At 42.2% G+C, this 14,333-nt stretch overlaps 1 protein-coding gene across 2 annotated transcripts in view; it reads left to right on the forward strand.

Annotated features, from left to right (window-relative positions):
* The window catches only part of GLDN (gliomedin), a 66,173-nt gene that overhangs the window by 19,873 nt on the left and 31,967 nt on the right, over positions 1–14,333 (forward strand). The window lies entirely within an intron of this gene.

Below are 14,333 nucleotides of genomic sequence, written 5' to 3' on the forward strand. Positions count from 1 at the left end.
AACAATAAAGCAGAGAGGAGGATTAGGGAGGGGTAATAGGAAGCTGTAATTATAAGTAGTGTGGCTGGGGAAGCCTGACTGAGGAGGCAACATTTGAGCGGAGACTTGAAGGAGATCAGACATTTGAGCAGAGACTTGAGCCATGTGGATATGTGGGGAAAGGGCCATTTGGGCAGAGGGAATAGCAAGTGCAAAGGCCCCGAGGTGAGAGAGCTCAGGGAAGGAGACTGGAGCAAAGTGAGTGGGAAGAAGAGTAATAACAAAGGAGGTCAGGGCCGGGCATTGTGGCTCATGCCTGTAATCCCAGAACTTTGGGAGTAGCAGGCGGGCGGATCACCTGAGGTCAGGAATTCAAGACCAGACTCACCAACTTGGAGAAACTCCGTCTCTACCAAAAATACACAAATTAGCTGGGCATGGTGGTGCATGCCTATAATCCCAGCTACTTGGGAGGCTGAGGCAGGAGAATCGCTTGAACCAGGGAGGCAGACGTTGCAGTGAGCTGAGATTGTGCCACTGCACTTCAGCCTGGGTGACAGAGCGAGACTCTGTCTCAAAAAAAAAAAGAAAAAAAGAAAGGATGTCAGAAAGATAATTGGGTGGGGTGGGGGAAGGAGCGACAAGAGACCAGTTCATGTAGAGCCTTGAAGGCTATTGTAAGGACATTGGCTTTTATGAGGAATCTTTGGAGGGTTTGGGGCAGAAGAGTGACATGATCTCACCTGAATTCTCCATGAATCACTCTGACTTCTCAATGATGAGAATCTGGCTTCTCATGATGAGAATAGACTTTGTGGGTGGGCAAGTTAGGTAGTGGAAGTAGGGGGGCTATTTATATAGCCATTGCAATAATCCAGGTGAAAGATGATAGTGGCTTAGACCAAGTGAAAGCAGTGGAGATAATAAGTGGATGGTGTATAGATATGTCTGATAGTTGAGCTGATAAAATTTTCTGACAGTTTAAATGTGATGTGAGTTGAGCTGATAAAATTTTCTGACAGTTTAAATGTGATGTGAGAGGAAAAAAAATAGAGGAATTGAAGGACTTCAAGGTTAGTGGCTGAGCAATGGGAAGGAAAGATTTGCCGTTAACTGAGATGGCAAAACTGCAGATACAACAGGTTTAGGGGGAAGATCAAGAGTTCAGTTTTGAATGTTGTTACATTGAGATGTTCATTAGATGTCCAAGGGAAGATGTCATCAAGAAGTAGCTGCATACTTGGGTCTGGGAGGGGGTCCCAGCTGGAGGCATAGTCAGGAAATCATGGAGATGCTAAGCCTGATATTATTCATTACTTGGACTTAGGGAGGCTTCATAAAGAGTCTGTCTATTCCTTATGAAACCCAGACTGTTATTTTTTCAAGTCCTTTATAAACAACAAAATTCAATCAATCAACTGTATTGTGAGCCTTTTGTGCCCACAGATTTTGCCTTATTTTTAAAAGCACAGGGCCCGGCTTATCATGTGTTTGCTGATGAAAACATCGGTACTTCTAAATCAGTCAAAAATATCTTGGAAAGAAGCTTAAAAGAAGCCTTTTCACAAACAAGTAAAATGTAAATCAATATAACAAACACTCAGCGCCTGTTATGGGCATGTGGGTGCACACTGTGGGTGCTGAGGAAGAACAAGAAAGGAACCCTCAAGGAATTCACAGGCAAGTGGGAGGGAAAAGAAAAATCCTCAAACACTTATGACACAAGCAATAGATAATAGGACCCTAAGAGGGATATGAATAAAGCCCAGTGGGCAATCAGGAAGGGTTTCGAGAAGGAGGCAGCATACCAGTCAAATCTTGAAGGATGGGAGAGGGGAATGCCCTTGAAGAGCAGGTGGTTCATTTTAGCTTGAGAACGATACAGGTAGATGCAAAAATGTCCAAAGATTCTTTATTTTACCTTTGCTTTTGAAAATTATTTGGACTATAGAATTCTAGACAGAAAATGTTTTTCTTTCAGCACTTAAAAATGTTACTCTACTATCTTCTCACTTGCATTGTTTCCATTGAAGAAGGCTGCTGTTATCCTTAGCTGTGTTTCTCTCTGTGGAATGTGCCATTTTTCCTTTGGCTGCCTTTAAGATTTTCTCTTCATCATATGTTTTAAACTGTTGTATTATGATATGCCTTGGTGTCATTTTCTTCATGTTTCTTGTCTTTGGAGCTTCTTGAGCTTGTTGAATCTATGGGTTTATAGTTTTTATTGAATTTTGGAATTTTTTTGCCATTGGTACTTCAGAAATGTTTCTGTCCTCCCTGCCAGCACTGGACTCTAATTACACAGGTATTGGGCTACTCGAAGTTGTCCCATAGCTTACTCTACTCATTTTTAAAAAGCATTTCTTCTCCATGTGTTTCATTTTGGATAGTTTCTACTGCTATGTCTTCAAGTTCACTAACCTTTCATCTGCAATGTCTAATTTGCCCTTAGTCCTGTCCAAAATAAGTCCTGTACTTATTTTTTCTTTAGAGACAGGATCTCACTCTGTCACCCAGACTGGAGTGTAATGGTGCAATCATAGCTCACTGCAGCCTTGAACTCCTGGGCTCAAGTGATTCTTCTGCTTTGGCCTCCCAAAGTGCTGGGATTACAGGTGCAAGTCACTGCACCTGGTCTAGTTTACTTTTCGTATCAGACATTGTAGTTTTCATTTTTAGAGTTTGAGTTGGGTGGGTTTTATATCATTTATATTTCTGTCTAGCATGTTCAGTCTTTCCTCTAGCTTCTTGAACATAGGAAAATGGTTAAAATAACCATTTTATTGTCTTTGTCTACTAATTTTTTTGTATCATTTCTGAGTGGGTTTCAATTAATTGATTTTTCTCCCTCATTATTGGTTGTGTTTTCTTGCTTCTTCGAAGATCTGGTAATTTTTATTGGCTGTTAGACATTGTGAATTTTACCTTGTTGGGTGCTGTAGCTCAGTGAGGCACCCTTTAATTACCAAGGGGAAGAAATAGCCTTGAGTAAGTTCCACATGGCTGACCATCCCAGAAACTACACATTCTAGCCTCATGCCAGAAATGTCCTACTGTTTATTTAGCAGTCAAATAAGAAATCAAAGCACAAAAACAACAGAAGATAAATACAAGTGTGAAGCTGGTACTTCAACAAATGGCTATAAAATTGGAGAATCAGCAGCCTGGAATTAAGCCAGACTAGCTGGGAAAAGTATTAGAGTCTTGGTAGTTCAAAGTTTTTTTTTTGAAGAGGAGAGCCCAACTCCTGATGGATTGGACCACTGACACTAAGAAGGGGCTGTAGGTGTTTCATTATGATGACAGTAATTTTTTAAAAATATATTCATTGGTTATTTGAATTTTTTTCATTGTATGAGATTTTTTCATTAATTTTCTTTATTTTTAATTGGAGCTTTTAATCTTTTTTTTACTAATTTGCAAGTGCTCTTTATATAGGAAAGTTATTAATTTTTTGTATAATACACGTTTCCATATTTTTCCTGTAATAACAATTATAATGTTTATTGAGAATGTACAACATGCCAGGTGTTATGGTAACAGCATTAGGTATGTGTTTCAAAAAGGTCTTTATCTTATCCTGATAATAACTCTTTGAGGAAGTCATTATTATTATTATCATCATCATCATTATTCCCATTTTACAGACAGGTCATTGAGGTTTGGAGAGGTTGAACATCCTGTGCAAGGTCACACAGCCAGTGAGAGAAGGAGCTGGAATTCAGAGTATGTCTGACTCCAAAGTCCACGATATTTACACTACACCTTTGGCCTAAGGTGTTGTCTACATTTTGTTTACGGGCATTTTGGGAAGGGATTGGACATTTTTCATTTTCATGTAGTCAAATCTATAAAATCTTTTATTCATGGGTTCTTCTGCTTTTATGTATAGAATGTTCTTTCCTACCTCAAGATCTCAAGATCAGGTAAATATCCATCTGCATTTTCTCATAAATACATACAATTTCAGTTGAAAGCTATCCTGTTACATTTGTATGTGTTTAAAACAGAGATAAAAAGAGCCTGTCCCCTTTAAGAAACAATTGTCCAGAATAAGTTGCAGGACTCACAAATAGGCAATTCACTACCAAACAACTTCTTAAAAATAAAGTAAGGGCAAGGATGTGAGATTAGTAAATGGATTTACAGATGCTTCCTTTTTTATGACTGGGGAAGAACTATCTCAGGGTCAGCTGCAGTAGTTAAGCAGATAGAACGTCAAGTTGTCACTGTGTGTGTGTCTGTTTCTGATCGGGAGGAAGAACAATCCAAACACAGCCATATTGGGAGAACACAGTCGGAGGCCACCTTTGGGAGTGGTCCAGGATTTCTGGTTCTGGAACTGGGTCAGCCAGTTCATGCAAGAAGGCCTTGCTGCTGGCAGATGCCATCTAACCAGGCAACCGAGGGAAAAGCACAAGGACTTGTCATTACTGAGTGGCGGTTGCTTGAACTGAAGACTGGGCAAGTCTGAAAACCTGGGGCTTGATAGAGCCTGTAGGGCTCCAGGTGGGAGAAGGGAAAGGTTTAGGAAGGTGGTTATAACGACCAATGACAACTTACAATTAGTGCATTAAGGCACTTATCCGTTTACACGTGGTTGTCTCTATAAGTCTTAGTAAGATTTATTCAGATTACATTTTGAATTCAGTTGTCAAACTGAGCTGGTGATTAGACTTTCATGAATATCTTTATTAAAATAGCATGAATTCAAATAAGCGAGGTGGCTCACACCTGTAATCCCAGGACTGTGGGAGGCTGACGCAGGATTATTTGAGCCCAGGTGTTTGAGATCAGTCTGGGCATCATAGGCAGACCCCATCTCTACATTAAATTTAAAAACTAGCCAGGCATGGTGGCACGTGACTGTGGTTCCAGCCACTCAGGAGGATTGCTTGAGCCTAGGAGGTCGAGGCTGCCACTGCACTTCAGCCTGGACAACAGAGTAAGACCCTGTCTGAAAAAAAAAAGTATGAATTGAGGATTTTTCAGAAAGCAGAATTAATTGATTGACATTTAAATCTGACCAAATGTGTTTCTATAACAGTACAAACATGCAAAGAGTGTTTTTATAAGGACTTCTTAATTTAATCCTCATAGCCACTCCCTGGGTAAATACTGTCACCTTTCCTATTGCATTTCCCATTTCATCAGAGAGGCTGGGAACCTGCCCAGGATCTTGCTGCAGTTAGTAAGAAGAACCTCCCGGGCCATCTGCTGCCTCTGCTGGCTTATCCAGCCTTCCCCTTGACCTGGGGTTGGATCCTGAAGACGAACACCTGGTGGGGGAAATCCTCCTTCGGGGACTTCAGCCATGCATTTTCAGATGTTCCCAATGTTAATCATTGTCACATGGAGTTTTTCTCCAAAGCCCTGATTTCAACTGAAAGTAATTTTGCCAGAGACATTGGCGTGCAGGCGTTTACTGGAACTGCCCCTTCCAAATGAGATTGCTGAGGAATCCTGAGCAGAGCCCCAGCTCCTGTGACTGCCATAGCCCTTGCGTGCAAGAGGCCTGGCCAGGGCTTGTGGGTGGACTTCAAACCAACACTTGGTAATTATTTGTTTAAGATTTTATTAGAGAATCAGGGCAATGACGGAGGCAGAGTGGGAAGGAGTGCTGCTAGAGGTTCCACCCAGTCTCCACCAATTCAGTGCAGCTTTGCAGACTTGACTCAGCAAAACAAATGACTCGAGAATAAGCCCTACCCCTTGAAAGGCAGGCTGGCCTCCATCCCCATCCTAATCCACTTGGCAAAGCAGGAAGATCTAGTGAATAGTATGGTTTCCCCATTGCATTGCATTTTCAATGATGTCTTAGCCTCCTTTACATGTCAGCACCCCAGTGTCAGCCTGGCTGACCCAGCCCAGACCAGCCCTGGGTGTAGTCACGCAAGTGCCCTGACTCAAGATAGTGTGAAAGGCTTGTGTATTATTGCCCTACAGACCAGGCCACATCAATGGTCTCTGGTTTTGCTGTGATGTTGATAGAGACAGGAAGGGGATAGCCATGTCTCAGGAACCCTAACTAGATAACCCTAGCATCTCCAAGGTCCTGTTTTCTAGGGATTATTGGAGTAGCTGCAAAAATAAAATTATCCTAAACAAGCAGGCACAAAGAGAAGCAGGTATCCCCACGAGAGATTTTCAGTTTCTGTAAACAAAGTGACTGCCTGTCTGAAAGGAATAATGTCATTGCTTGGGGAGCACATTCCCTTCCCAGTTGAGCAAGTAATAAATACTGACATCTTTTTTGAGTACCTACTATGTGCTTGATGCCATTCTGGTGCTGAGAAAGGGAATGGATAAGTGAATGTGACAAACAGAAAAAGGACAAAATAGCCTCTACTATTCAGAGCCTAGTTGAGAAGTCAGCGTAACAGCGAAAAAGTGAGCCAGTGACTGGCCACGCTGCTGGGCTCAGAAGCAGGCAGTCAGTAGGGACTGGGCTCTTTTGAAGGCTGAGAAAGATTCCGCTGGACTCTGCAGATCCCTGGCAGGATGAACTGATAGAACACTCGCCCCCCAGGCCGCTGATGTGGGATGGCAGAAGATGGCTGGACAGGCTCACTTGAGCTGTTAAATGCCTGCGGCCCAACACAAGCTGGGGCCTAGGAGTCACACCCCAGAATTTCACTGTCGTGTTTCCAAGCAGCTGCATACAAGGTATCAAAATTAGGTCAAGTTAGGATTTTAAGAGTTTATTGTGCATACAAAGAAATGTTCGTGAACTAAGAGACCTCAAACTGGAAAGTGGCAAAGTCTCAAATCTGCAGCAGTTACAGCTCAGTTTCAAGAGCATAAAGGAGGAAGCGTTTTGGCCTGTTTCAGGATTGGATGTCATATATTCTTTCTTAAGGCATATGACTATGTAAGCTGATTTGCCTATAGCTGATTGGTTTAATTTCATTGAATCATGCTGATAAGATGAAAAGCTTACTGAGTGTTTTGTTTATGTTGAAGGTTTATGTTTTGGGGGGCAGGGAATCAGTAAGAGCTAAGTTTTGGTTATGTGGCTATGAGTAATTGGCCTTGGGTACTAAACTGTGGCCTCCAGTTTTATTTATTTACATTTAACAAAGACAAGACCCACATTCCCGTTGGTGTTTGCAGAGTGCCCTCACCAAGTCTTGGTCCCTGTGTGAATTCCTGCCTTTCCCAGAAATGAGTCCAGGGTGTCTGACCCCAGCTTCAGATCCCATGAAGGATTCTTCCAACATCTGTGATCTAACCCTCCAGTGACAAGCAGGTGGACCACCACATTCATAGCCCCATCTCTCCAGTCCAAGCAATCTCAGCCAATGGTAAGGTGAATTATCAGCTCCTGGAGGTTTTTCTAACAGGATCATTTGCGTGCATATAATAACAGCAGTTTGCATAATTAAGGAGAGTCATACAAAGTATTCAGTTTTCTAAGAGTTATGGAATTTAAGTTAAAAAATAGATCAGACCTGGAAGATGACTTAGCATTTAAACAGTGTTGCAGCCAGCAAACTGTAACCTGTGCTTGGAGAGCTTCAGAGAAACCATGATGGGCCTCATTGTTTTAGTAACACACAAACCAGAGTAGCTGATGATAATGAGCGGGTTTGCTCTCTTACTTTTGCGTGAATTCATCCTGAGAGTAAAAGGTGAGAGAAAGGGAGTTCAAGAGAGCAGCCAGCCAAACACTGTGAGGTTTCGAGTTCCAATGAGCAGTAGCAGCTTACCACATTTAGCTCTATTCATTCTGATGAGAAAGACATGCTTTTGATTTAAGCCTTTCACCTACACACAGAAATTGGCACATTTTAAATTACACATCTATTAGTAAAAATTTAATATCCTGTTTATATGAAAAGTATACTAAAGCAAAAATCTGTGTTTCAAGTTGAATTCAGACAATTCCTTTTGCAAAGGATGAGCAGTACAAAAAAGTAGCAGTAGCTCACGTCTATAATCCCAGCATTTTGGGAGGCCGACACAGGAGGATTACTTGAACCAAGCAGTTCAAGACCAGCCTAGATAACATAGAAAGATTCTATCACTACAAAAAGTAAATAAATTAGCCAGACATGGTGCCACATGTCTGTAGTCCCAGCTACTTGGGAGGCTGAGGCAGGAGGATCTCCTGAGCCTGGGAGGTTAAAGCTGTAGTGAGCCACATTCACGTCACTGCACTCCAGCCTCAGTGACAGAGCGAGCCACTGTCTCCAAAAAAGAATAAAAAAGAAAAAGTAGATGAAGGGGAAATAGTCTTAGCTCTGGAAGCCAGCTAGGTGAGCCTAAACCAGCTACTCCCTGGCTTCTCTGGGCATCAGCTTTCTCATCCCTCCTCCCCACATCCTCTGAGTGTTTCTCACCACCTCCTACCTAGCATCCTCTGATGGGATCAGAATCTGAAACTCATCTGTCATGTCCAACCCTCTCATTTTACAGACAAGTAACTAAGGTCAACCCCACCTGTTTACCCAGGGCAGCTCCATTTTTATTTGCTTTATATTTTGGGATTTAGTACTTATATAAGAAAAAGAAAAGTCTTATGGCTAATGAACAATTTGAAAATCACTGGACTTTGCAAGAGTTCTAGTTCATTCTGTTCATTTGCCTAGAAACAACAGAGATCTGTCCAAGTAATTTCAAGTGATGGGGGTAATTGTGAGAATATGATGTTTGGGTTCACACAACACTAACATGCTTTCCATTCTCTCTGGATTACTAAAAACAGCAAAGTGAAAAAAAAATCACTTATTATTCCAACATACCTTTATAACCATCTAAATTAAAAAGTGGGGAAAAAAAATCTGCCAGGTACAGTGGCTCACGCCTGTAATCCCAGCACTTTGGGAGGCTGAGGTGGGCAGATCACCTGAGGTCAGGAGTTCCAGACCAGCCTGGCCAACATGGTGAAATCCCGTCTCTACTAAAAATACAAAAATTAGCTGGGTGTGGTGGTGTGCACCTATAGTCCTAGCTACTTGGGAGGCTGAGGCAGGAGAATTGCTTGAACCTGGGAGATAGAGGTTGCAGTGAATCAAGTTGGTGCCACTGCATTCCAGCGTGGGCAACAGAGTGAGACTCCATCTCAAAAAATAAAAAATTAAAAAAAAAAACTATCCCCTTCTTATTCCCTAGTCTCAGTCTCTAGGGGGAAGAATATCAGTTGGTTGGGTTCATGAAACTCCCAGCTTTTTTGTGTACGTATACAGAAACATCTAGGGGTTCTTTTTCAACCAAAAAGTTGTGTTGCATTGTGTGGCTTGGGCTGCACTTTGCTTTTGTCACTTAACACCATGCCAAGGCTGTCTTTCCAATAGTACATATAGATCTACATCATCCTTTAAAATTTGTTCAACAAGACCCTTATTGACGAACCTTTGCATGTTCTGCCACACAATGTTACATTGAGCATTTTTGTCCAGATATCCTTGTATACTCTTCCAAGTGGGATTCCTAATGTGTAGCATTTTCTTTTTAACAGATAATGCCAAATTATGTCCCATCTCTATTTAGTTTGAATTAAAACAAGCTCAAGCCATCTGATGCCAGGTTAGCAAGAAGTCTGTTCTTTTTCTCCTGGGGCCTCTTCCTTGGCCAAGATCCCCAAGAGTTCTGCTAATCCAATGAGAATATTTCCCTTTTCAGAGGAAAAAACTGGAAAAGCTGGTCAGGCTACCAGTACGGCCCATTTGGGCTATCTTTTCCCCTAATGCTATTGTATTAGTCCACTTTCTGTTTATTATAACAGAATACCTGAAACTGGATAATTTATAAGAAAAGGATTTTTTTTTCAAGATGGAGTCTCACTCTGTCGCCCAGGCTTGAGTGCAGTGGCTCGATCTCAGCTCACTGCAACCTCTGCCTCATGGGTTCAAGCGAGTCTCCTGCCTCAGCCTCCCAAGTAGCTGGGATTACAGGAGCGTGGCACCATACCCAGCTAATTTTTTTGTATTTCTAGTAGAGACAAGGTTTCCCCATATTGGCCAGGCTAATCTCGAACTCCTGACCTCAGGTGATCCACCCACCCTGGCCTCCCAAAGTGTTGGGACTACAGGCATGAGCCGCTGCACCTGGCCAGGAATTTATCTTTTACAGTGATAGAGACTGAGAAATCTAGGGTTGATGGGCTGCATCTGGTGACAGCCTTCTTGTTGGTGAGGATTCTCTGAAGAGTCCCAAGTGAGACAGAGCATCACATAGCAAGGGATTGAAGTGTGCTCACGCAGGACTCTCTTCCTCTTCACATGAAGCCACCAGTTCCACTACCATGATAACCCATTAATCCATGAATGGATTAATCCATTCTTGAGAGCAGAGCCCTCATGATCCAATAACCTCTTTAAAGGCCCCATTTCTCAATACTGCCACATTCAGGATTAAGTTTCAACATGAGTTTTGGAAGGGACACTCAAACCATAGCAGCTACCAAACATTCAATGCTGAAAACAAGTCCCCATACATTGTAATGTGTCCCTGTCCGTTGCTGCATTGATCTTCCCACCTGGGAGATGAACCTGATGGGCCCCAGTGTTTCTTCTGGGAGATAATTCTTACTTCTCAGTGATGCTTACAGCCAACAGTGCATTCGTCCTGAGCTCTCGGGGCTACTGCTTATTATCTTGCACTCAGGTTGACAGCCCATCGTTCCCACTAAGTCTGTCCTCCATGCTAGCGTGGCTGGGTTGGATTTTTTCCTGTGCCTCACCCACCCTCTCCCCAGCACCACCAGATTCTCATATCATGAACTGATTAGCAATTTATTGTCATCTTTTCTCAGAGAAACTCTTCCTTAGAGATGGTTGATGTGCTTTCCCACTTGAACCACTTCTCAGCAGAGAAGTTCCAGGCCTGGGACTGGGCACTATTCTAGACACAGGGTACCTTAGTCTCTTTTGTGCTGCTATAATGGAAAACCACAGATTGGGTAATTTATAATGAACAGAAATTTATTTCTCATAATTCTGGAGGCTGGTAAGTCCAAGATTGAGGTACCAGAATCTAGTGAGCGCCTTCTTCCTGCATCATTCCACAGCAGAAGACAAAAGGGCAAGAGAGTGAACTCAAGCCCTCTTATAATCAGCATTAATTCATTCATGATGGTGGAGTTCTGCAGACCTAAATGTCTTCCTTTAGGCCCCACCTCCCAACACTGTTATGTTGGGGATTATGTTTCCAACACATGCATTTGGGAGGACATATTCAAATCATAGTACAGGAGATGCAGACAAAACAAAGAAGTTTTTCTGCTCTCAAAATGCTTCCTTTCTCTGGAGAGCAGGAGGAGGTAATAAATATGTAAGCAAGATAATACAGTCATTCCTCAGTATCTGTGGGGGATTGGGTCCAGGACACCTGTGAATACCAAAATCTGCACACACTCAAGTTCCTGACGCTGATCTTGTGGAACCCACGTATATGAAAAGTCAGCCACCCATTTCTGAGAATTTCACATCCCTCAAATACTGTATTTTCGATCCATGTTTGGTTGCGGATGCAGAACCTGTGTATATGGAGAACTGACTATATTTACTGAGGAAAAGTTCGTGTACAAGTGGACCCACACAGTGCAAACCTATATCATTCAAGGTCAACTATACTGAATAATGATAAGTGCTACAAAGACAAAAGGCCAGATGAGGTGATAGGGAGTGGCTGTCTGGGCTCCCTTCAGTTGAGAGCCAGGAAAGCCTGACTTGAAGCATCAGTGAAGCTCACCATGTAAAGATGTGCGGCACAGCACACTAGGCACGGCCAAGACCAGCGAAGAGGCCGTGCGACTAGAGCAGAGTGACAGTGATGGGCGGGGGGCGGAGAGCACTGGGAGATGCCCTACAAGGTGCGGGGGCAAGGCCACAACATGGACGGGTCATGCCTAGTACCCCCAGGACAATGACCTCTAAGGACTCTTCCAGCTTCAACCTTCTCAAGACCTACCTCAAGACTTAAGAGGCCCTTTATGCCAAATATGACTCCTTAATTTAACCATCTAGATTTTGTGACTTTCAATTGGGAGTTTTCTTATTTTGATTCCAATTTTTAATCATTATGACCAGAAAAAAGTTTCTAACTTTATGGCCACACCTTTTCATATCATATGTTTCATCTCAATACAATCTTATATACACAGCCCAATTTCATTAAAAGACTATTCTTGAGTAAAGATTAACATAATTTACTGGTAAATATCTCAATTGACATTTAGCATACAAATGAAACCAAAAGGTCAGGAAATGAGAACTGCTTCATAGTTTTTACAGAAGCTGCACCTGCCCCAGATCAGTGATTAGTACCAAACAGAAAGGCTAATTTTCCCTATTGATGCTTCTGTTGTTTCCAACCACCCCTTCTGCTGTGATCCCCCAGGCAACAAATGAAGCCATTGTGAAGTCTTTTCTGGTCCTCTCAATGGGCAATTACACATTTTTTAAGACAATAAATTTTGTTCCTAGTGCAGCTGATTACATTCCTTTATGAAAATGACTAAAGGCAGTGAATCAATTTTTTTTCTGTCTGGTGATGTTAAGATAATCACCAGAGCCATAATAGAAAGTAGAGTGGACCTGGAATTAGGAAACCTGGAGGTGAGTCCCATTCTTCTACCAGCAAGATGTGTGATTTTGAGTAAATGATGGCATCTCTCTAAGCCTCTATTTTCTTATCTGAATAAAATGGATAAGTGTACTCCAACTCAGAGAGCTACTGGGGGTGAGGGGACATCCAGAAGTCTTCCAAGGCATTGGTAAACTTCCATTTCATTTCATATATATGTGTTTGTCATATTATTCATCATAATTATCTGTACACATTTTTTTTCTTTCTTTTCCTTTTTTTTTTTTTTTTTTTTGAGACAGAGTCTTGCTCTGTCACCCAGGCTGGAGTGCAGTGGTGGGATCACTGCTCACTGCAGCCTCAGCCTCCAGGGTTCAAACAATCCTCCCACCTCAGCCTCCTAAGTAGCTGGGATTATAGATGCATGCCACTACATCCAGCTAATTTTTAATGTTTTTATGGAGAAAGGGTCTTACTATGTTGCCCAGGCTGGTTGGGCTCAAATCAATCTTCCCACCTTGGCTTACCAAAGCACTGGGATTACAGACACGATCCACCACACCAGGCCCACATTTTCTACATGTGTGATATGTATGAATATTTCACAATAAGTTTCTAAAGCAGGCAATAAATAGCTGTTGACATACTTGACAAAAAGTCAATACAATATAAGTTTTCCTCTGGATCTCCTAACAAACAGAATAAATCTAGATACAATACAAAAATTATTTTCCCCTCACATCAAAACATGGCATTTTGAAAAATAGTTTAATGGAAAGAGTAATCAGTGAAATTTTTGAAAAAGACAAAGATCGTATCATGTTTAGTACAGCTCCCTTCCACCCTGGCCCTCCATTTTCCCCTCACTTGAGGTTTTCTAAATCTACACAAATATTCTGGAAAGATAAAGAGATTCTCTTAAAATCAGCAAGAGACAAACATATAGAAGCATTTCTGTGTGCAGCACTGTTTTACATGAACAAAAGTATGTTATATGTGCTGCTCTATATTTGCATTTTTTCATTTATCTTAGAGATCTTTCAGTATCAGCCTATGAATTTAGCGCAGTCAGATTTGTTTTTTCTGAAGCTCGTTGGAGCAGTGTGGAGAATGGGAAGGGGTATACAGTGGGTGTGAGGCAGCCAGGTGTTTTCCTTATTCCCATTGGTTTTGAAATCATCAGGCTAATGCCATGCTGCAGTGACCACCTGCCACAGGTGGTCATCCAGTGGGGAGTGTCCACATGGCATGAGAATCACTGCCACCCAGGGGCAGTTTCCACGTGCCAGGTACTGAGCAGGTGCAGTCCTCAAGGCCAGGTGCTTATGTTATTCAGAGGAGGAGATCAGAGTTCCAAGAGGTTAAGTACTTCATCTGTGTTCACCCAGTTAGTAGGTGTTTCCTCCCAACCACTAGGCCCCCAACCCCTTTTATTCAGGCCCAAAAATTGAGCCCTTCAGATGCTGTGGGGGCTGGCTCATTATGGTGGTGAAAGTTGGATTTGGCAATTCCCTCGTCATCCTCTGTCAGAATTCCATAGAAATTCAAGGAAATTCTGTTGATGATGTTGATAGATAAGCTGCTGATAGCAAATATTCTTAGATCTTTTAAGGGTTTCTTTCAAGTGTTATGTTAACTACAGTCATATGTCATGTAACCACAGGGATACATTCTAAGAAATACGTCATTTGGCAGTTTCGTTGTGTAAACATCATGGTGTGTACTTGCACGAAACTAGATGCCATAGCCTACAACACACCTCAGCTATGTGGAAAAGCCTATTGCTCCTAGGCTACAAACCTGTACAACATGTTACAGTACCGAAT

The sequence above is a fragment of the Pongo pygmaeus genome, chromosome 16 (assembly GCF_028885625.2).
Source record: "Pongo pygmaeus isolate AG05252 chromosome 16, NHGRI_mPonPyg2-v2.0_pri, whole genome shotgun sequence".
Lineage (NCBI taxonomy): Eukaryota > Metazoa > Chordata > Mammalia > Primates > Hominidae > Pongo > Pongo pygmaeus.